The sequence below is a fragment of the Nicotiana tomentosiformis genome, chromosome 9 (genome assembly GCF_000390325.3).
Source record: "Nicotiana tomentosiformis chromosome 9, ASM39032v3, whole genome shotgun sequence".
NCBI lineage: Eukaryota > Viridiplantae > Streptophyta > Magnoliopsida > Solanales > Solanaceae > Nicotiana > Nicotiana tomentosiformis.
The window spans coordinates 14694284-14719342 of record NC_090820.1 but is presented as its reverse complement, the minus strand read 5'-3'; the positions used below and the strand labels follow the sequence as shown (position 1 = coordinate 14719342).

Below are 25059 nucleotides of genomic sequence, written 5' to 3'. Positions count from 1 at the left end.
TGTGAAAAGGGTCCATATCCCCGATGATGTACCCGATTTCAACAAGAGTTCCTTTTTAACTTAGAATATGAGGGTTGGCATGAAATTGGCCACAAAGTCCGCTAAAATTTGAGACTTGATGGTCGTCTAGGGTTGATATTCGATATCGTACCTACTGAGTTCGACGGCCCATTTGGCCAATCGGCCTGATAGTTCGGGCTTGTGCAAAATATTACGAAGTGGGTAAGTGGTTAACACGCATATGAGGAGACATTGAAAGTATGGTCTTAACTTTCTATAGGCGTTTATCAGTGCAAGTGCCAATTTCTCTAAATGTGGATATCTAATTTCTGCTTCCCCTAAGGTTCGACTTACATAATAAACGGAAAATTGCGTACCTTGCACTTCTCGAACTAGGACACCACTTATCGATATTTCTGATACCGCCAAGTACAAGTAAAGTTTCTCATATGCCTTTGGAGTGTGAAGCAGCGGTGGGCTTGACAGGTATCGCTTCAATTCCTCTAATGCATGTTGGCATTTCGGGGTCCAGGCGAAATCGTTCTTCTTTTTGAGTAGAGAGAAAAATCGGTGGCTTCGATCTGATGACTTCAAAATGAATCGGCCTAAAACATATATCATTCCGGTTAGCATCTGTACGACTTTTACATTGTCTACGATGGTGATGTCTTCGATGGCCTTGATTTTATCGGGGTTGATCTCGATCCCCCGATTTGATACCATGAAGTCAAGGAACTTGCCTGAACCGACCCCGAAAGCACATTTTTCGGGGTTGAGCTTCATGTTGTATTTTCTTAAAATCTCGAACGTTTCCTGCAAATGAGCTAAATGGTCCTATGCGCACACGGACTTAACTAGCATGTCATCAATATAAACTTCCATTAATTTACCTATTTGTTCCTCGAATATTTTATTTACTAGGCATTGGTAAGTAGCTCCTATATTTTTAACCCGAAGGGCATTACATTATAACAATAGGTTCCATACTTGGTGATAAATGAAGTCTTTTCTTGGTCCTCCGGGTTCATTTGGATTTGATTGTACCCGGAATAGGCATCGAGAAAAGTAAGGATCTTGTGGCCGGTCGTGGCATCGATCATGCGATCGATGTTAGGCAGTGGAAAAAAATCTTTGGGGCATGCCTTGTTTAAATCCTTATAGTCTACACACATTCTAGGTTTGTTCCCTTTTTTAGGAACTACGACTACATTGGCTAAACATTCGGGATATTTCACCTCCCGAATGGACCCTATTTTGAAAAGTTTAGTTACCTCATCTTTTATGAATGCGTGCTTTATCTCGGACTGGGGTCTCCTCTTTTGCTTCATCGGTTTGAACCCGGGTCTAGGCTCAGCCGATGCGTCGTTATCTCCGGTGGGATCCATGTCATGTCTAAATGGGACCAAGGAAAACAATCTATGTTATCAATAAGGAATTGAATAAGCCTCTTCCTGAGTTCGGGGGTTAATCTCGTTCTCAGGTATACCTTTCGCTCGGGCCGGTACTCGATCAATATAACATATTACAGCTCTTCGACTATTGATTTGGTGGCGTCGGAATCTTCGGGAACAATAAAAGTTCGAGGGGTCAGAATGTCCTCCTCTTCTTCTCCTATCTCCTGCTTTCCCGATTCGGTCGAAGCTGATGGTTGTGATTGCTATTTGACTTCCTCTTTTCCTTTGATTCTCGACCTTTCCGAGGTTGATAGTGTCGATATCGGTGTTACCTCGTCGACTGCAAATATTTCCTTTGCAGCGTGTTGTTCCCCGTATATTGTTTTTACACCGTCCGACGTCGGGAATTTCATCATTTGGTGGAGGGTCGAAGGGACTGCTCTCATATTGTGGATCCAAGGTCTTCCGAGCAGGGCATTATATCTCATGTCACCTTCGATTACGTGGAATTTGGTGTATTGAATTGTTCCAGCAATGTTCACCGGTAGAATAATCTCTCCTTTAGTTATTTCACTGGCCATATTGAAGCCGTTTAAAACCCGAGCTGCGGGTACGATTTGATTCTGTAGGCCGAGCTGTTCTACGACCCTCAATCGGATGATATTCGCCGAACTACTTGGATCAATTAAAACACGCTTAACTTGAACTTTACTTAATAATATAGAAATTACCAGAGCGTCATTGTGGGGCTGAGAAATGCCTTCTACTTCTTCGTTGTTGAATGACAAAGTGCCTTCGGGCACATAGTCTCAGGTTCGTTTTTCCTTAGTGACTGATACCTTAGTGTGTTTGAACATGGGTCCCTGTGGAACGTCGATCCCACCGACGATCATATGAATGACATGTTGGGGTTCCTCCTGTTCATTTTTCCTGTTGGTGTCTCTTTCTCTGAAATGATTCTTGGCTCGATCGCTGAGGAACTCTCGAAGGTGACCCTCGTTGAATAGACGGACTACCTCCTCCCTTAATTTTTTGCAATCCTCGGTCTTGTGACCATGCATGCCATGATACCTGCACATCAAATTTGGGTTTCTTTGGGAAGGATTAGTCTGTATGGGTCTGGGCCACCTAGTATCTTTGATCCTTCCGATTGACGATATAATGCCCGATGTATCGATGCTAAAGATATATTCCGATAACTTAGGTGCCTCTGTGGGATCGGCATACTTGTCAAAACCACTTTTGCTCATAAGTCCCCGAGAATTCTGTCCTTGATCACTTCTTCGATTGTTCAGGGCAGAATTGCGCCCTGAACCATTATTCCTTCGATCTGCGGTATATGGTTAATATCGATCTCTATTCGACCTTCGCTCCCTGTCGATGTCCCTCTGGTTCTTAACTACCGACCTGTTTGGATGTACTGAACTGGAGGGGGCTCTTAGTTGATCGTCCTCGACCCTGATCTTCGACTGATATCGATTGTGCACATCTGCCCAGGTCACAACCGGATTCTCGATCAAACTTTGTTTTAACTGACGTGATGCTATCGAACTCCGCTCGTTCAACCCTTAGGTGAAAGCTTGAACGGCCTAATCATCTATGACCAGTGGCAATTCCATGCGTTCTATTTGAAATCGGGACACGAACTCCCTCAGCATTTTATAATCCCTTTGTCTTACCTTAAAAATATCTGATTTTCTCGTTGCGACCTTTATGGACCTTGTGTGTGCCTTTATGAAAGAATCTGCTAACATGGCGAATGAGTCGATGAAATTTGGTGGCAAGTTGTGATACCAAATCATTGGTCCCTTTGAAAGGGTTTCTCCGAATTTTTTCAATAGCATAGATTCGATTTCGTCATCTTCTAAATCGTTACCCTTTATGACGTGTTCGTTAGGGTCGGTCATCCCATTATATTTAGGAATCTCGGGCATGCGGAATTTTTTAGGGGTCGGTTTTGGAGCTGCACTCGGGGAAAAAGGCTTTTGCACGAATTTTTTGGAATCCAACCTTTTCAACACTGGTGGTGCCCCAGGGATCTGATAGATCCTTGAGTTATATGTTTCCATTTTTTTAATCATTTGCTTCAATTTGTTTTGTGAGTTCCTCGAGTATCTTAGCAATTTCGGGATTAGTCCCTGATTCTTGCTCATTTGACCTTACTATAACTGGCTCCGTTCTGTGGGTGATTTCTCGGGGTGGACTGGGCTCCGGTCTGCTTGGTAACTGGGTTTGACTCTGCAACTGAGCTATCACTACTTGTTGAGCTTGCAACATTTCAAAAATCATACGCAAGCTGATTCTATTTTCCTCAACGTTATGAGTTTCTCGAGCTGCAGATCGAGTACCACCATGAATGTTATTTTCAGGTTCAGAATGTAGGTTTGCCTCAATGGACACATGCGAATTAACGTCTAATGGTACTTCGACTCGAGCTCCAACGGCGTCGACAAGTGGCATTCCGGCCCTAGGCATCAAGTTGTTGTTCTCACCTTGAAGGCCAGCTTCGTTGTCGATATGTAAGGCCATTTAATTGAGAACTCGTCGTTGCTAATCCGAAATCAAAGATACTTCCGAAAACAAGCGTAAAATGGTGTGTTTTTGCAGATTCTTATCAAATAATCACTATTATACTTAGCCCCACGGTGAGCGCCAAACTGTTTATCCGAAAAATGGATAGAGTTAAATTTATTCGTAGTTCTAAGGGTATGTGGTATAACTCGACACAAATCGTAAGAGTAAATAAGAATATCGAATATTGACTGTAAAGATGAAAAATAAGCAAAGTTGAAAAGAGGATAATTTATGGGTTAAGCAAGATGAATCAATCTTATGAAGCTAAAAAAGGATAATTCTTCAATATGGGAGTGGATGATATCGGAGGCACAATGTATGTGAAAACTTCCTCCTTTACAGAAATATGGCCATCCCTCTTATAGTGGAGGGATCCTACTTTAGATATAATTAAAAATACATAGTGGAGAACCCATGATAAATCAGTTTTTCCTTAATTCCCGCTGAGATTCTTTTCCTTAGTGCGGTTATAACGGCTCTTGTCTACGAGCTTGATCTTGATCGGACTCGGTATTGATCGGTTTTCAGTTTTAGAGCTCGATGCGGGTTTGAGCTCGATGTTGACTTGGGGCCTAGTATTAGGCCGGTATTGGTTGGCCTTTGGCCCTTAAGCTCGATTCCACCGCTTCTCATCATAGTTCGATTTGGACCCGAGCTCGATAATGACTTCGAGCTCGCTATTTGACCTGTCCCTGAAACTCGAAGCTCGTGCGTTCTCCGGATCCCATCTCGATATTATGAAGACTTTCTTCGGTCCATCTCGATCAGTCGTACGAAGGCCGAAATCAATTTCGACTGTATACAAGGAGGAACATTAACCCTACATTATAAAGGAAAGCTACATACGAGTCGGCAGTGAAAGCTACTTGATTCTATCTCAAGATCGTAGAAACTCTGATAACAATATGAAGGAAAAATATTTTATTATAAATCTCTAAAAGCTCTCTATAATTTTCTCAAATCTCCACACATCAATACTCCTATTTATAATAGTACGAAACTTATTTTAACTACAAATAGGAAAGTCCATTACTATATTAATTCTGACCAAAAATTCTATTTAGACGTGAAATAAATAAACTACTAGTAAATATCAGATCCTAAACGATTAAGATTTCTACTACAACTTTAAATTAGTTTTTCAATATTTTGCCTTAAGAGTTCAACTTGTGATGGACCTTTTGAATACTAATTCCAAAGTTTATCTGCATGTTTAAGCTTTTATCAGTAAACTTGAATATTTTTTTTTAAAAAAAAGAGACAAATCAACAAAGAATTTGAGTTGATTTGAGAATTAAGAAATACAAAGAAAAATAAATTGTGTAAAACCTAAAAATAGAAAAATAAAAGGCTAAGCAGCTTAAAGATTTAATTATGTGAGCGTGAATTTAAAAGGAATATACGGATACTCTGTAAAGAGAGTTAAGAGGTATTATAAATGTGCTAGGCCTTTTTAGATTTGGCCGTTTGGCACCCCTTCAAATACTGAGTTTCTTTTTTTAATTATCATAAAGTCTAGTATCATTGACCCGACGTTTGCGAATATACTCAACAGCCAGACATACGGCACACATTAGCTAACGCCGCCTGCCGGCAACGAAAGCTATTTGATTCTCTCCCAAAATCGTAGAAGTTCTGATGCCAATATGAAGCAGAATATGAAAGAAAAATATTTTATTATAAATCTCTAAAAGCTCTCTGCAATTTTCTCAAATCTTCACATATCAATACTCCTATCTATAATAGTACAAAACCTATTTTAATTATAAATAGAAAAGTCTATTCCTATATTAATTCTGACTACAAATCCTATTTAGACATTAATTAAATAAACTAACAAATATCAAATCCTAAACGATTAATATTTCTACTACAACTTTAAATTATTTTTCTAACATTTTCCCTTAAGAGTTCAACCCGAGATGGACCTTTTTTATACTAATTCCAAAGTTTATCTGCATGCTTAAGCTTTTATCAGTAAACTTGAATATTAAAAGAAAGGCAAATGAACAAAGAATTTGAGTTGATTCGAGAATTAAAAAATACAAAGAAAAATAAATTGTGTAAAGCCTAGAAAGAGAAAAATAGAGGGCTAAACAGCTTAAAGATTTAATTATGTAAGCGTGAATTTAGAGGGAAGCTATGACTGTTCTTTAGTGAGAGTTAAGAGGCATTATAAATGTGCTAGGCCTTTTTAGATTTGGCCGTTTGGCAATTGGCACCCCTTCAAATATAGAGTTTCTTTTTTTAATTATCATAAAGGCTAGTTATCAATCCACATAAATAACATTGATTATTGGAAAGTAACAGAAAAGTTTACTGGAGGGTTTTTTTTAAAGAGAAGATGACCCTCTATAACCACTCAAAATTTTAATAGCCCATATTTTTTTCTATTGATGCAAAATGTCCCTCCGACTCAAACTAAGGGTGGCATGTGGGCCGGGTCCGGTCCTAAATGGGCCGATCCTAAGCGATCCCGAATTTTGCGGGCTTCTTGTTGGAATCGGATTAGGACCACGAAATAACGGTTCCGGGTTAAGTGGGCCAGTCCCGGACCTAAGTGGGCCCAACGAATACTTTCTATTTTTTAATTTTTTTTTTATAGAAGTTAGAGAAAAAAAATGGTAATAAAAATATCTAAGGCAATTCCTTGTAAATTATATTATAGAATTGTCACCTAAATTTTTTAATTCAAATTTAAAGACAAAAATATTGTAAACAGATATTCAAAGCAATTCGTTATAATATTATAATATATATATATATATTAAGTTGTATATATAGTATATATATACTATACTATACTATATATACATAATATATAAGCCATATTCGATAGTATACATCTTAAGATATACTATATATACATGTATATCTACTATACTATATATATATATATATATATATATATATATATAGTAAGATGTATATATAGTATAGTATAGTATATACTATATTATACTATATATACAGCTTAAGATATATAAGCTATATTCGATTTACTATAATATTATATATATATATATATATATATATACATAGTATATAAGTCATATTCGATAGTATACATCTTAAAATATATATATATTTAGATGTATATATAGTATATAAAGATGTATATATAGTATAGTATAATATATACTATACTATACTATATATACATCTTAATATATATATATATATATATATATATATATATATATATATATATAATATATTTTAACATGTATATATAGCTATAAAAGTTTGGGGTTAAAATAAAGTTGGGGGATTAAATGGCTATTTTATAAATAGTCAACGACTATTTTGGCAGGTAAAACAGTCATATTTTAAATGCCATAACGGCTATAATGTGGCAGATTTTTTTAAAAAAAATTAGCAGTTGGGCCCGGATAGGCCCTTTTAGGACCTCTTGAACCGGCCCACTTCCCAGTCGGTTCCGGTCCCAACCGGTCCCAGTCTCGCGGGCCTCGCCTATGGGACTGACCCACTACCCAGCCTACCTCCCCGCGGTCCCGGTCCTATCAAGTTAGGACCGTTTAGGTCCACCGCCCATTTGGGCTTGCAGTCTTGGGTCGGGCCCGGTCCTAACCGGCCCACATGCCACCCTTAACTCAAACATATTACATTTAATAGTCCGAAATGTTTATTTTGTATATTTTTTGTATAGTGACACAGTCTATTTTGTATATTTTTTGTATAGTGACAGTCTATTTTGTATATTATTTGTATATTGACAGTTTATTTAGTATATATTTTATATAGTGACAGTCTATTTTGTCTATATTTTATATCCCGGGCACTTTTATCTATCCAACGTATATAAATTTTTTATATAATGTATAAAAGTGTATATATTATTCTTTTACCTTAACCTTATATATCCGACGTGTATAGACTATTTTGTATAGTAATTAATAATCAGTGTCATGTGTTCCCTTGCAATAAAACCACCTAATTGTTTGCCACATATGTTAGATATATTCGTCAAAATCTCTGCAATTGCACTTTGTGTGACCTGGCCTCACTTTTATTTGCAATCCTTCTGCGGAGGATTATTTTGCTAGTAGACATCCAGATATTTCCGGACTTCAAAGTATGAAAAGAAGATTAATGATTTACTAGAGTACTTTTTCGTACTTTATTAGTAGGTTTAGTTGATTTTTTCAGTAGTAGTTTAATTATTACTAGTACGTTAGGATTCTAAAATATTTTATTTTATTTCAGCATTCGAATTGTGTAAGAGTTATAATTAGTTCCCTTTCTTACAAGTTGATGTTTTGAGGCTAGAGTACTTATGTAATAGTCAAATTTTACTATAGTTGGTTACAAAAATTTAGTTTTGTTATTTGGAATAATATTATTAGCAAAAGGCGTACATAATTTACTATAATCTGTTATATTATAAAGATTGTGTAGCAAATTAATTAAATTGAATGTATGTCCAATATATAACATAAATCTTTCTCCAAAGTATCTGCAATGGAGAATGTGAATTTGGAAGAATATTTCTTCAATGTATTATGAGCAGGAAAACTATTTTTTGGTTAGCATATATTATTTGTTTTTGGCTACAAATTGTAATGTAAAATTATGGGCCTGATATATGTTTTGGCCGAGTGACCACTTATGTCAGAAGCTCTTTTTTTAATGGTAAAGAACAAAAGGGCCAATCAATTTTTAAGAAATATTTTAGTAATTTAATTGTTAGGTTGAAACTCCATACTTATAACAAAGTATGATGACAAGGAAGAGTTCGTCCGTATCATAGTTTAAAACTAATACCGTCCAATCACATGCACATTATATTTAAATATTTTTCGTGTACGAGGGTCAATTGACAAATTTTCGATGTGAATTTGAACATGAAATTTTTAATTTTTTTGAAATAAAATTTACATATTTAAAAATTACATAAAAAAATACTACATGTAACAAGAGTTAACAATTCAAAATATTTTTAAAACTCTTTGTAACAAACATCGTCAACTCCCCAAATAAGTGAAACAAAGAGAGTATTTTTTTTTCTTTTGGTTACTATCTTTCTGGCCTATTTGTTGTTATTACTTGTTTTCACTATTATTTTTTTTTTCTTGAATCAAGGGTCTATCAACAATAACATTTCTATCTTCCTATGATAGGGATAAAGTTTGCATACACAATATCTTCCCCTTTACATATTGTTGTTGTGGTTGTGAAGGGGGTATTTTTTTATTTTTTTTAAAGGTCAAAGTTGCATAGGGTTGGGGTTCAACGTTAAATTAAATTAGATGAGGTAGGTAAGATAAGGTACTATACCTCCCTTCTTCGTGTACTTATAATTATATAGATATTATTAACACAAAGGTAGGAGCTAATGTCTAATCGCCGTCGTCACAAAGTGAATTATACTTAAGGATTAAGTGCTACGTGTCAAGCAATTTAGGCTGCTGGATAATTTCACCACTAGCACTACCAATGAAAGAGAGAAAAGAATAGAAAAACAAAACAAGTGGTAATAAATTAGACGATATTGTGGTGGCTTGTTAAAGGAAGAGAAAAAAGAAAAGAAAAAACAAACAGAATAAGAAAACAAATACTTTCATCCTTTGAATAGGCACTGGGGGCTAGTGGTTTGGTTTAAGTTGGTATGATATTGGAAAAAAAACTCGATCATAATAGGTTTGATTTGGTATTAAATAAAAAAAGTCAAATCGAAACCAAACCAACCCGACATTACATATTTTAAAATATTAGATAGATAAAAATATTTATTAGAATGTAAGTTATAAATATTTCTTAATTGTTTTATAGTTTCTGTATTTAGCATAATATTTTAAGTTGGTTTTATAGCCCATGTAAGTCCTTGTTTGAGTTTTTTACACACTTGATTCTTTTTTAACTATTATTTAAAAAAATAGCATCATTTATTGTTTATTCCATAAAGAGCACTTTTTTTTTTTCATTATTAGCATATTACATAAATTAAACCCAACATTCATCTTCTTCACTCCATTTTTTAAAATCTGATGCATATGTGAATGCCACCTAAATTCAAGATGTATTGATTTATACGTCTTTTATACTTTGTATATCAAGTATCACTTTAATTCAAAATGTATTTTTAGGTATATAATTTTTGTATATTTATTTGTGAAGTGTCATCTTATTTTAAGATGTATTTTTAATGTATATTTCAAATATATTTTATATGTCAAGTGTCATTTTAATTCAAGATGTTTGTTTTATATATATATATATATATATATATATATATATATATATATATATATATATATATATATATATATATATATATATATATATATATATTTTGTATATTTATATGCCATCTTAATTAAATTTAAGATATATTTTTTATGTATATTTCACATGTCTAAGTGTCATCTTAATTGAAGATGTATTTTTTATTTATATTTTTTTGTATATTTTATGTGTTAATTCAATATATATTTTATATATATATATATATATATATACATATATTTTGTATATATTAACGTATACTATTATCGAAGTAAGATCTTTATGTTAAGAAAGGAAGAGAAAAACTTAAGAAAGATAATTAAAAAGAAAACGAATAGAACAAATTTAGAAAATATATTGGCGTCGGCAGAAAATAAAATTAAGAAGATGAAGAAGAAGGAAAGCTAATAGATAAAGAGAGAAAAAAAGCATGATTTTTGTACAAAGAATTATTGACTTTCCATTCAAATTGCTTATGTTTAGAGATTAATAATCAATATTCCTATTTTAATGGAACTGTGTGCTACAAATATAAATATTTTCCTGCCACAACTGTAATTTGGATTTCATGCTACGAATTTGTTATATTTTTTTTTAAATTGTGACAGTTATGTAAAGTTTCCTTTTTTTTTTTGTCTCGCCCATAAAAGTATTTTGAGCCCAAACTAAAAACTAGTTCTAAAGCAGAACTAGGCTAGTTCTAAAAGACTAAAACAATCGAAATCATTTTGCCTCTTCTCCAAAGGCAAGAAACCATACGTTCCATTAGAGCAAAAACCCCAATTAGCTCAAACCCTATCAACTTCTTAGAGTATAATATATTTTTTTTTTGTTTATTTTTTAGGACTCTTGACTGTAATGTCTACTTGTAAAAAGTTAGTGATAATTCTTATGCAGAGTGCAATATGATATGCATTTTATCTTTTTGATGTTTTGCGTTGGCAGAAGAAATATTATTTGAAAAGTTCAATTACTATAGTTACATGGTTGTGTAAATTGTGACTATTTCACTGTCTCCGGATGCGATTGCAATGGACACTACTAAACATGAGAAAGTAAGGAGAATTGAGTAGGGATGGTTGATTAAAGTTTCCATCAGTTTTGTAGAACTGAAATTGGAACCATACAACTTATTGACTAACATATTTGAGGTCAACGCTAAAAAATAAAAAAATAAAAACACTGTTGTTATTGGTAAAATCGTATTTAGGACTAAAGAAATATTTGGACCACAAATTTATTAGAAAAAAAGTTCGAAGAACCCGAGAAAAATCGAGATTGAAAAAACCGACTTTTGTTGGTTTGATTTGGTCTATAAATTTAATAACCTGATACAATTGGTTTGGTTTGGTAATTGTAAAATCCGGATCAATGACCCGCCTAAAGTTACTTGAACTGAGATGAGCTAGGTCAAGATGAACTAAAATTTGGGTCATAACTCAATCTGTCCAACTCTTATTAAGCTTTAATTAATGTGTGTTATTTTCTTATTAATTGTTTAATTATCCAATAAGAATTTTTTTTTATGGTCATATATAATATATCAAATAAAAAAAGAATTATTTTAAGATATTTTAGCAAAATTACTCATGTATCAATATGGAATAAAAATCAGCCCAATTTTAAATGGGATGGGTCAAGATGGGGTGAATTCAATGGGCGGGTCAATAACTAGCCCAACCTTGAACGGATTGGACGAGTCATTTGGGCTTGGGCCAAATTTGACAGCCCGACACGATACTTTGGGGGATGATCTTCTGATAACATTTTGTAGTTGGTCCATAATCTTGGAATTGCAAGATGGACCTATATCTAGTCTTGGACCAACACTATTTGCCAATAATCTGTGCTCCAAACTAGTTTCCATTATACTCATTAGCAGTAGACAAAAAAGACTTGGCATAACAGTGCATGTTTCAATATTTTTGAAGCTTCAGCATGTGATACATCAGAAAAATCCTCTGCTATCATCAGAAATTCAATTATTAACTATGATTAGATCTTGTAATGCAACAATGCAGAAGTTCCATCTAGACCTTTTTGACGAAAGTAATCAGTGTAGTCTTTCACTGTGGTTGCACGATATTTTGGAGAATTATCTTCTGACAATAATTCGGTAATTGGTCCATAAAGCCTAGAAGATGGTTATGGACCGGTGTAGAAGAAGCATGCAACTGATATTCTTGGTCCAACTTTGTTTGCCAATACTATGTGCTCAACACTTATGTACTTATCATTTGATATGAGCTGAAAAACCACCAACAATAAGCCCAATTAGTTTCAGTGCCAAATAGCGACAAAGCTAGAAATTTTGCAAAAGGTGTTCGAGGTTTAATATATATTTATTAATATACTAGCCTGTAGAAGATCTCCAATGTTCACGACAAGAGCACCGGGTGTAGGAGGAACATCAACCCTCAGAATGTTTATTGGTGCCTATCGTTAGTCCTGGCTGAGGGCATGCTGGATAGTAATGTCCCAAAATACCGAGCAATTTCAGAGCAATCCATATTTTTGAGATGACAACGATCGAGACCAAGACCTTCTGATAATAGTTCAAGTAAGGAGCAGCCTAATTTCATTACATGCTTAGAATAGTCCAGTAGTATTTCCCTGCAGCAATTTCAGTAAAACTAGTGAAACAGCACATATCAATATTTACAAAATAGAAATTATATGCTCATTTGGCTCTCAGGGACCAGACTTCTAGTTAAACTTTCTTAGTTTCCCAACAGTATCCATAAAAAAACTCACATTAAGCATAAATTAATTGCAAGGAAGCACATAACAATGCCAAAATTTTCATGGTTTATTCTTAACTTTTGTGGAAGGAGAGTATTGAAGTAACGGTACAGTTGTCTCCGTGTGACCTATAGGTCACGGGTTCGAGCCGTGGAAGCAGTCATTACTGCTTACATTAGGGTAGACTGTCTACGTCACACTCGTTGGGTTGCGACCCTTCCCTGGACCCTGCGTGATGCCTTGTGCACCGGGCTGCCTTTTTCTTATTCTTGACTTTTGTCAAAACAGAAAACACAGTTTTTAGCATAAACTAATTTCAAGGAAGCACATAGCAATGCCAACATTTTCTTGGTTTATTTCTTGATTTGTGTCAGAACAGAACACATATTTTGTTACTAGGTAAAGAACTGAAATAGTTTCGTTTTCTAAGTCATGCTCAGAACATACCTGTTTGCTGTTGGCAATTCTTCTGGACTAGGAGGAGTAGGAGCCATCAAACAGAAAAGTGAGTCCCTCCAATTTGCTGCTGGAACAGAAGGACTATACAAATCAAAATTACTAGTATAAATCACCTTTTTTGTACCATCTCGAGTGTAATACTGTTTCTTAACATCAATATCTTGCTCAAAAAATCGTCGTGTTCCTTGCAACATTTCTTCCAGGACGGATATTTGAATGCCATGATTAACCACTTGGAAGAAACCCCATGTCTCCGATGCATCTCGTACTTTTTCCACAATCTCTTTATGCTTTATTGGATCTTCATCAATTCCTTCAAGATCTATAACTGGAAAAATGCACTGTGTTTCACAGGTTTCCGAGGAGTCTGTCCTGTTTTTTGGTGGTAAAATGAATATTTGAGGCACCTCAGTAATTCCGGCATCAACAAGTCCTTTGACACCAGCCTTTGTATCATCAAAGGCTTTTAACTCACTCATTTTGTCATAACTTTTCTGGATTTTGGCCTGAATATCATCAGTACTAGAGACTACCATCTTCTTTGCTAGGATACAACAATAACAACAAACCCAACAAGTGGAATTTGAGGAGGGTAGTGCGTACGCAGATCTTACCCCTACCTTGAAAGTAAAAAGGCTGTTTTCGATAGAACCTCGGTTCAAGAGACACAAATCTTCTTTGCTTGGATGTTATGAAAAATTAGAGTGCCTGAGTCTCTTAGAACCTAATGGGAAGCATTTGGATATCAAAAATACTACTACTTCTATATGCAAAACACTATCTTTTCTGTCCACAAAAAAATAAGAGGTTATAAACTAGGAGATTGACATGATAAGCTTTAAATGGTTGATGAGTTTTACTGCAAAATATTCTAAGATAGATATGGAGAATTTCTCAAAATGAGGAAAGACAAGAGGAGGAGAAGGGGAGCCTTGGCGTAACTAATAAAGTTGCTGTCAAGTGACCAGGAGGTCACGGGTTCGAGCCATGAAAACAGCATCTTGCAGAAATGCAAGGTAAAGTTACATGCAATAGAACCTTGTGGTCCGACCCGTCCCTGGGTCCTACGTATAGTGTATCGTCCCTCTTTTTGAGGAAAGACAAGAGGAAGAAAACATTTAGATATCTGCTCATACCTCATAGTGGTTAAAGTTATTTTCAAAGAGCCATTAACTTAGACTCTTGGACACTTAGAATTTGGACCACAATTGTCATCATCACTAATTCATACCAATAAACTAACTATTTCAGCAGAAGAAAACAAAAAGATTAGTTAATCATTTTTAGTCCCTTTCTTGGTCACTGTCTGAACCCACTGCCACTCCCCCTCTCCCCAAAATCCAACAACAACGACATATCCGATGTATTCCCACAAGTGGGGTTTGGGAGGTTAATATGTACGCAGTCCTTACCCCTATCTTGTGGAGGTAGAGAGACTGTTTCCGTAAGACCCTCGGCTCAATAAACGTATAGTGTTGCTTATGGAAGGTAGATAAGCAGAACAAAACAAATATTTTCATTACTCTCAGTTATTTGTAGTCATTGAGCTAGTTTCCATTTACAGTAGGCACAACACATTAATGACTATGAATCACCAAAGTTTAAGAGTACAGCATATGTGAGTTTGTTTTCTCATAAAATAGTCTAATTTAATTATGAAATTAAAGGCAACCTTGCACTTCTATCTCCATGATTAACACCGCGAATCGTCAAATGGTGACAAGCTGAACTGAATCTAGAAAAGAAATATATGAACTCCAGTATCCTTTCTATTAAAACTAAGAAATGGATTCTTTTTGTTTAAAAGCCGCTAGTGTATTTGGTTACTCTCAAAATCGGATAACAATTGAATTTGTATGTGATTTTAAAGATATGCAGATTAATTTGACACAAAGTGATAAATTAAGTTGCAATTGAAATAAACGATGACAAAATAAATTCAAATCACACGAATCGGAGAATTTCAGTCTTGCAAGGTCAGTCACCCTCAAACCGGATGCACTTCGATCGGTATCAAGATACAGAAGAATAAAAGCTTAAAGAGAAAAATACTAATTTATTACTTTTGAGTGCGCGTTACAATCTGTTTTATGAATTATTAGACCCTCTTTATATAGTAGAGGAGTCCTACTTTAGGTACAATTTTATAAAAGGTAAAAAATCTCTTGATTTACTGATTGTCGGTTCCTTATTGATACGTGTCGAGATTCCCGCAGTAATATCCGACCGGTCACAAATATTTCGGTCTTCTGTTGGCTATGCTAATAATATTTCTTCGAGCTCGTTTGAGGCTAGGATCGATTCCGGGATCACGATCTCGATATTCTAGATGGCAGGCGTTCTGCCCCCGGGTTCTAGCCCGATGGGACTTGGGGTCGATCTTCAGTCCTTTATTGTCATGTCTCGAGCCTGGCTCACCATGTCGGAGGCTAGGATGCAACACGAGTTCGATTTCGACCTTATACAGATAGTCCCCACGTTTTTCGGAGAGTAGACGACGAGAAACGTCATGAGCTTCCGACTCTTACTTTGATACCCCGTGACAGAAACGACAAGACAAACAAAACGTCTCGCCAGTCAAGTATTAACGGCATTAAATGTATGTCAGTCGCCGGTCGGCCATTCCTGGATGCGAACCGCCGCTAAAATACTATAAATACCTCTACCTTTGTTTATTTTAACTTTACATTCAAACCTTCTACCCTCATATCTTTGAAATTTAATACTTTCTAGCAATTATACTCTAGTTTATTTGAGATCTTTTGCAAAAACTTTTGTATATCTCCATCTCAAGCCAACAAGTGCACACCTTCAACTTCCTTTCTTTCTTTATTTTTCCTCCATTTTTTAAAGAAATGTCGAAGACTTCAAAAATCGTTCCCTAAAAAGAAACACCTTCTACTTCGCGGTCGGCTACTGAGGCTGAAGAAACTATTTCGCGTACTGCCGTCGATGAACCAGTACCGGAACCCCCTTTGAAAATGTTCATCCCCGGAGGATGCTCAGTAACCGTCGATTTTAAGGTCGAAAAACCTTCCTCCGTACAAGGCCAGTGTGAGGAGGTCTCGAGGTACATATGCTCGATCACCGAAGAAGTCCTCCCTATGGTCCGAAAAGATTGCAATCGGTCCGGTAAGGGCATAGTGATCCCTGACCCCGATGAAGCCATCACCACCCATGTCGAGGGATACCAAAGTGTTTATATTTATCCCTTTACGTTAGGCCCGATGGACCCGATCATCGTTGAATTCTGCAAGAGGTACGAGGTATGCCTCGGTCAGATTTATTCTTCGCTCTGGAGGATCGTGATCCTCCTTCGGTTCTTCGTGAGCAGAATCGATGGCTTCTCGTTCACCGTCGACCATCTCCTATGCTTGTACAGTCCCCGAATCTTCCGGGGGGACTGATAAAGCTCATGCGCCGGGCCAACAAAGCCTCATTCTCGAGTATTGATGAAGACCGAGATCGAGGCTGGCAAGGCCGTTTTGTCCGAGTGAGAATTTCGGACTTGATCCTAGCTGAGCGCATGCCGTTCCCTGAGAAGTGGAATACATCACGTAAGTATAATTTTGCTTTCAAAATTTGATTTTACGCTTTTTTTCCTTCCTTCTTATCGGTGCTTTGTAGTGGTGCAGCTGTTGCTCGGGTCCCGAATGCGGTCCCTCGACTCAAGGAGTGGGTCGAGGGCATCGTATCACAAATTCCCTATTCTGAGCGCTCATGGCGCGAGCTTTCGAAGGGCCGTTGGGAGGCCCGTTCTCATGGTGAGATTCTTTTCCTGAGTAATATTTAGGCTCTTCTTGTGTCATTAAGTTCTCACTTGTTTTATTTCTTTTCGCAGGTTTATCCAAGGATGTCAAACTGAGGCCTCCAGCTGGTAGCGAGGACTTACCTACTGAGTCCCCTGCTCCGAGACAGGCCTAAGAGAAGAAAAGAAAGAGGGCTCCGAGTTCTCCGAGCTCGGAGAAGAAGAAAACAAGAAGAAGGCCGATGCGCAAGTCTAAAGAAAGTACCAGCACCCGAGCACCATCCTCGGACTCACTCTATCGGCTGAGAGACGAGTCCTAAGAAGAAAGAGAAGCCTTTGATCTGGTGGCCCGCTAGCCGCCGCAGCTCGAGGGGCAAGGGGCCTCCGAACCAGAGAGAAGCAAGGTTGGTTTGCCTCAAGCTAGGGAGACTGACGAGGAGGCCGTGGCCGGGGCTCCCCGGGATGTGGGCAATACCCCGAATGAAATACTCGGTGTGATAGACATCATCGAGTCACCCTCGTTCACCGAGTCCATGTATAACGAGGCCCAAACAGTGAAAGAACGCCCCAACGAGGGGGGCCATGGGGCGGACGACCCCTTCCGCGGCTTTTCTGATGGCGTAGATTTTACCGCCATGGAGGACGTCACCGGATTGGGTGACTTAGAGGTGCTGAAGAAGAGTCCATCTTCAGGAACGAGCGGGCCTTCCTCAAATCCGAAACAGATCAACCGGTTCTCGGCTCCGAGCGTGGATCCTGACCAGAAGCGATCCATTGTCATCTCTATTCCGGAGGATGCCCGGGCCCTCTCCACCCCCGTAGGGGTGGCCAGTTACCTTCGGTGTCTGTTGACCGAGGAAGACCAAGTCAAGATGAACGAGGTAGATGCGCCTTACCTGTTCAACAAAGCAAAACAGGCGCTAAACCGGGTAACTTTAGATATTTCTTGATGACTCTAATTTGTACTTAGACTAATTCATGGATAACCCTAACATTTTTCTTTGTGTCTGTAGGCCTCGGTGCTTCATCATGGAATTTTTCTTCTATATCGGGACAAGCTAAACCAGCTTGAAGCCGAGGTCCGAGTGCTCACTAAGAAGAGAGATACTTACAAACTTCTCAGTGAGCAGCGTGAAGGGGAGGCTAAGAGACTCTGAGCTGAGTTGGAGGTGGCCCGGAAGGAGCATGCCGACCTGGTTGAATAGGTAAAAATATTTGAAGTTAGTGACGATGAGCTAGACTCGGTGACTAATGGTCGGAATTCGCAGGTCCAACAAAAGATCGATCGGATCGACCAACTCCGAGCTGAGCTGGATGTAATCAAGGCCGAGGCCGAAGAATGGAGAGGCAAGATGGACCGCCTAGCCTCGAAAAAAGAGACTGCTTAGGTGCAGCTGACTTCGGCTGAGGTCCAACTTCGAGCGGCAAAGGAAAAGGCTGAGGTACGGGCCCAAAAGGTTGAGGAGCTCCAATCTCATCTAAGCTCGACCGTCTCTAATAGACAAACTCTTGCCAAGGAGCTTAACAAAGGCCAAGTCGGTGGTTATGGTGGTTAAAGCCGTTGACGACGCGATGGTGGCCCAATAAAAGGTCTATGCCGAGGCGGCCCAGGATCGACTGAAGGATATCGTCGAGCACACGAAGCGGCAATCCCGAAAGGAGGCCATCTAGGAAATTCATGCTCGGGATTTTGACTTATCGGCCAAAATTAAGAGTGCTAAGGGGCTCGAAGCCGAGGCCAAGAAGTTGGCGTATCCCGAGGATGAAGAAGACTTCAAGGGTTCAAGCGAATCCAAGGGAGGGGGAGACTCTGAAGACCTTGGCGACGAGGCGGGCTCCGGTGAAGACCAGGCCGTTTAAGTGCCTTGTACATTTTCCTTTGTTTTTTTGTTTTTTGTGTTTTTGTACCTTTATTCTTTTTGTCAAGGCCTTTTGGCTTTTGTAAAGATTATATATATATATATATATATATATATATATATATATATATAATACAAGGCTTCTTTTTTCACTTCGACAATTTCTAAGTTTGTGTTCCTTTGCTTTATTCTTTATGTTTGCGAAGATCGAAATGCCTTAGCATGAAATAGTTAGGTCATGTTCGGAGGTTCGAACAGGCCTAGCCTTGGATATTATTTTGTTTAAGGCATCGTGGGGTTCGGTGTGACCGAAAACTTTTCCCCAAAGTACTTATAATTTCTTAGATTATAGTTTGCCGAGGGTAGCCTTTAGAACCGGTTTAGAAATTTTGAAGGCCTTATTTTTTGTTACGGGTCTCGGACGTCTACGAGCCATTTTAATATGATTGTAGCCTTATTAGTTCGGGTGTTTCTTAGTGGGCTTGTTACCCCGAGTTATCCGCGCTTGCCTAAGATAACAGTCCCCGAGTGGGGATGGTCGTAGCCTTTCAGGTTTGGGCACTACCTAATAGGTCTTGTGCCCCGGGCTTTGATAGCCCGGGTTGTCCGAGTTTGTCTTTGGATAGCAGCCCCCGAGTGAGCACGATCCTTTGAACCCGGATAAAGGCGGCCCTTGGGCTCGATATCTTTAGGGAATCGAATGTAGGAAATTCCTTAAGAGGAAAAGATTTTTAAGGGACAAGATAGTTATCTGCAAGGTAGAAACTTCTTTTTATTAATGTGCATAATATATACGATTACACATGTGTACAAGATTCATGTTAGGGCTCGAGCAGTCTATGTAGTCATGGCTCATTCGACCGTTTAGCCTTTGCAGTAAATCCTATCGATCGAGCCGAGACTATTCGTTCACAAAGTTTCTTTCCTTGCTAAAATCATTGTCTGAGGGTGATGCCCCCCAGTGTTGGAGGCCGATCATAGAGAAGCCTCGAATACTGTTGTTGTGTTCTTTAACACTGGTTAGTATCTAGCCTTTATTTCTAAGTTAGCACGATTTACTGTTGCCTCGTTAAAAACCTTGCCGAAAAATCCATTTGGGACAAAACCGGTTCAAGGGAAAAAGAGTGCAACGCGTTCTTTCAGACCTAAAAATTGTATCGTTCTTTGACGGTTGCCTGCAAGTGTTAGTTCTAAATGCAAATAAGTAAAAGGAATTAATGGGGTCGTATCTTAGCAGTAGTATCGCTTCAAGTGAGTTACATTCCAGTTGTTCGGTAGTCATTCACCGTTCATTGCTCCGAGTTTGTACGATCCTTTTTCGGTGATCTCGATAATTTGATATGGTCCTTCCCAGTTCGGCCCCAGCTTCCATTCGTTCGGGTTCTGGGTTCTTAGTGTGACTTTCCTTAACACTAAGTCCCCGACACTGAAGTGTCAAAAATTGGCCCTTTGATTGTAATACCTCTCGATTCGCTATTTTTGGGCGGCAATCGGACAAGGGCGGCTTCGCACCTTTCATCTTATAGCTCCAAGCTCGTATTCATGGCCTCGTCTTTTGATTCCTTGGTTTCATATCGGAACCTGAAACTTGGTTCTCCGACTTCGAGCGGTATTAGAGATTCGGTGCCGTAAACCAGCGAGAACGGGGTGTCCTCGGTACTAGACTTCGAGGTCGTGCGATATGCCCCTAGGACTTCGGGCAGGATTTCCTTCCATTTTCCTTTGGCAACGGTTAACCTCTTTTTGAGGTTTTGGAGTATGGTTTTGTTGGTCGATTCTTCTTGGTTGTTCCCACTAGCGGTGGTAGGGCGTTGATAGGATCCTTTTGATCTTATGGTCTTCGAGAAACTTGTTTATTTTGCTGCCGGTGAACTATTTCCCATTGTCGCATATGATCTCGGTCGGCACTCCGAACTGACATATGACGTGGTCCCAAATGAAATCGATGACTTCATTCTCCCTGACCTTCTCGTATGCCTGGGATTCCACCCACTTAGAAAAATAGTCAGTCATAAACAATATAAATTGAGCCTTACCGGGTTCCCAAAGAAGGAGGCCAACGATGTCCATACCCCATTTCATGAACGGCCATGGTGACAAAACTGAATGCAGCAGCTCCCCGGGTTGATGAATCATCGGAGCATGTCTTTGACATTCATCACATTTTGGTACGGACTCCTTCGCGTTATTGTCCATGTCGATCCAGTAGTAGCCGGCTCTGATTATCTTTTGAATCAATGATTCGGTGCCTGAATGATTTCCGTAGGTGCCTTTGTGAATTTCCCTCAGAACGTACTCGGTATCTCCTGGTCCTAGACATATCGCAAGTGGGCCATCTAATGTTCTTCTGAACAGGGATCCATCTTCGGACAAGCTAAACCGGGCAGCCTTCCTACGCAGGGCCCTCAATTCTTTTGGATCCGAGGGAAGTTTTTCGGTCTTTAGATATTCTACATATTTATTTCTCCAGTCCCAAGTCAGGCTCGTTGAGTTTATCTCGGCGTGGACTTCTTCCACTACCGATCTCATGAGTTGTACGACCGCCCCCAAATTGAACTCATCGTCCTCGACCGACGACCCCAGGTTAGCAAGGGCATCGGCCTCACTGTTTTGATTTCGAGGTACATGTTGTAGAGTCCACTCCTTGAATCGATGTAATGTTACCTGCAACTTATCCAGGTACCTTTGTATTTGTTCCTCTCTAACCTCGAACGTCCCATTAACTTGGTTCACTACGAGGAGGGAGTCGCACTTAGCTTCGATACATCTCCGTCCCCAAGCTTTTGGCTAGTTCGAGACCTGCAATCATGGCCTCATATTCAGCCTCGTTGTTAGTAAATTTTACAGTCCTAATAGATTGTTTAACTACATTGCTTGTTGGTGGCTTTAACACAATGCCAAGTACGAACCCTTTTGTGTTCGAGGTGCTGTCCGTAAAGAGGGTCCAGATCCCCAAAGACGTCCCCAAGTTCACCAACAACTCTCTTTCGACCTCGGGTATTAGGGACGACATAAAGTCGTCCACAAAGTCAGCCAAAATTTGAGATTTAACGGCAGTCCGGGGTCGATATTTAATATCGTACCCGCTGATCTCCGCAACTCATTTGGCCAATCGCCTCGAGAGTTCGGGTTTATGCATTATATTTCGTAATGGGTAAGTAGTCACAACACATATGGGATGACATTGAAAATATAGCTTCAACTTCCTAGAGGCACTTAGCAAAGCGAGCGCCAGCTTTTCTAGGTGAGGGTACCTAGTTTCGGCCTCGCCAAGGGTTCTACTTACATAGTAAATTGGAAATTGCATACCTTTATCTTCTCGGACCAGGACTCCACATACCGCTATCTCCAATACTGCCAAGTACAGGTATAGTTGTTCGTGTGTCTTCGGCATGTGGAGCAGAGGTGGGCTCGATAGATACCGCTTGAGTTCCTCCAAGGCCCGTTGGCACTCCGGTGTCCATGAGAAGTTATTCTTATTCTTCAATAGTGAGAACAATTGGTGGCTCTTGTTAGAGAACCTCGAGATGAATCGCCCCAGGGCGGCTATACGTCCGGTTAATCGTTGCACGGCCTTCACATTGTCCACAATCCTGATATCTTTGATGGCTTTGATCTTTTCAGGATTGATCTCGATTCCCCGGTTGGATACCATGAATCTGAGGAATTTACCGAATCCAACTCCAAATGTACATTTCTCCGAGTTCAGCTTCATATTATACTTCTTTAATATGTTGAAGGTTTCCTGCAAATATTTCAAATGGTCCTCTGCTCGCAGGGTCTTAACCAACATATCGTCAATGTAAACCTCTATTGATTTTCCTATTTGTTACTCGAACATCTGGTTTACTAGGCGTTGGTAAGTGGCACTGGCATTTTTTAATCCAAATGGCATCACGTTATAGCAGTAAGTGTCGTACTTAGTGACGAAGGAGGTGTTTTCCTGATCGCCCGAGTTCATCCTTATTTGGTTGTACCCGAAGTAGGCGTTGAGAAAACTGAGGATCTCATGGCCGACCGTGGCATCGATAATACAATCGATGTTGGGCAAAGGGAAGGGATCCTTGGGATATGCCTTATTCAAATCCTTATAGTCCACACACATTTTTAATTTATTCCTTTTTTTAGGGACTACCACTATGTTCGCTAACTAATCCGAGTATTTAACTTCTCAAATGGACCCTATTTTAAGGAGTTTAGATACCTCATCCTTGATAAAAGTATGTTTCACCTCGGACTGGGGTCTCCTCTTCTGCTTGACCGGGTGGAACTTCGGGTCTAGGCTTAGTGTCATGCCTCGAAATCGAGGAGCGCGACCGGCACTCAACCGAGTAAACCCTGTCGAGCAAGCCTAATTTACATTAACCTCTCATCACTACTCATGCATGATTTACCATACCATAATAAGATCTTGACTTTCATATTAAATACACTTGGCTCAATGGCCCATACTTTCTTTCTCGTTATGGTTACGCAGCTCTATAAATAGCTGTAAATACTGTGAACATAAATACATGACAAAACTCAAATCTTTAATTACATGAACCCACAGTGTACATGGAGCTTCTATGATAATAGATACCTAAATACATAAAATGAACTAGACCTAAATACCCACTAGAACTGTAGCGGGCTCACCATAAGTTGAGTAGTGAAGAAGATCCCTATCAAAGATCCATATCATCCTGTAGAAGTATACCTGCATCCATTAAAAGATGCAGCGCCCCCGACAAAAGGGACGTGAGTACATGTGGAATAGTACTCGTATGTAAGGCAGTCAAAACAATATATGAAAATACGGTAACTCAAAAGAGAGGTAAATAAAGTACATCCAGTAACTACGAAACATCCCATAGAATCACATTTCAAGTCTTATTATACTTGCATCATTCTAAACTTCTTTTAGGATCAACTGAGCCATATGAAATATACGTGGAATACATAATATAATGTAATTATAACAACATGTACAAACAAGGCCAATGACAGTGGCACCTTCCTCCCTTATTTTACACATATACATTTCATAGACCGTCCTTAGTGTTCACATATCATATTATACACCTATGCATCTCATAGACCGTTCACCGTATCACCTATACAATATACGTGTGTGTTTCATAGACCGTTCATAGTGTTTACATACACAATACAAATACACATATTCAAGGGGTTGAAATTCAACATGAATATGATGAATCATGGTAACAGTAAAAAGGCTTAGATAACCGTCAACGTCGAGCCAATTTACTAAGAGCTTCCATTAATCATTTATAGATATTAATTCGGGATCCTCTATAACCACCTTCACACAAAGCGGCCCTCCGCCTCACCCCAATAAATGCGGGTGAAGGTGTATCACAATACCACAATCTCAACACAAAGTGGCCATACCGCCTCACCCCAATATATGCGGGTGGAGGTGTATCACAATACCATAATCCCAATACAAAGCGGCCCTACCGCCTCACCCCAATATATGCGGGTGGAGGTGTATCACAATACCGCAATCCCTACACAAAGCGGCCCTACCGCCTCACCCCAATATATGCGGGTGGAAGTGTATCATAATACCACAATCCCTACACAAAGCGGCCCTACCGCCTCAACCCAATATATGCGGGTGGAGGTATATCACAATACCACAATCCCAACAGAAAGCGGCCCTACCGCCTCACCCCAATATATGCGGGTTGAGGTGTATCACAATACCGCAATCCCTACACAAAGCGGCCCTACCGTCTCACCCCAATATATGCGGGTGGAGGTGTATCACAATACTGTAATCCCTACACAAAGTGGCCCTACCGCCTCACCCCAATATATGCGGGTGAAGGTGTATCACAATACCACAATCCCTACACAAAGCGGCCCTACCGCCTCACCCCAATATATGCGGGTGGAGGTGTATCATAATACCATAATACCTACATAAAGCGGCCCTACCGCCTCACCCCAATATATGCGGGTGGAGGTGTATCACAATACCACAATCCCTACACAAAGCGGCCCTACCGCCTCAACCCAATATATGCGG

The 25059-nt window shown here is 39.0% G+C and overlaps 1 pseudogene; it reads right to left on the bottom strand.

Annotated features, from left to right (window-relative positions):
- Window positions 1-12061: 12061 nt before the first annotated feature.
- On the bottom strand, window positions 12062-14512 carry LOC104097405 (1-aminocyclopropane-1-carboxylate oxidase homolog; annotated as a pseudogene).
- Between the last annotated feature and the right edge of the window lie 10547 nt (window positions 14513-25059).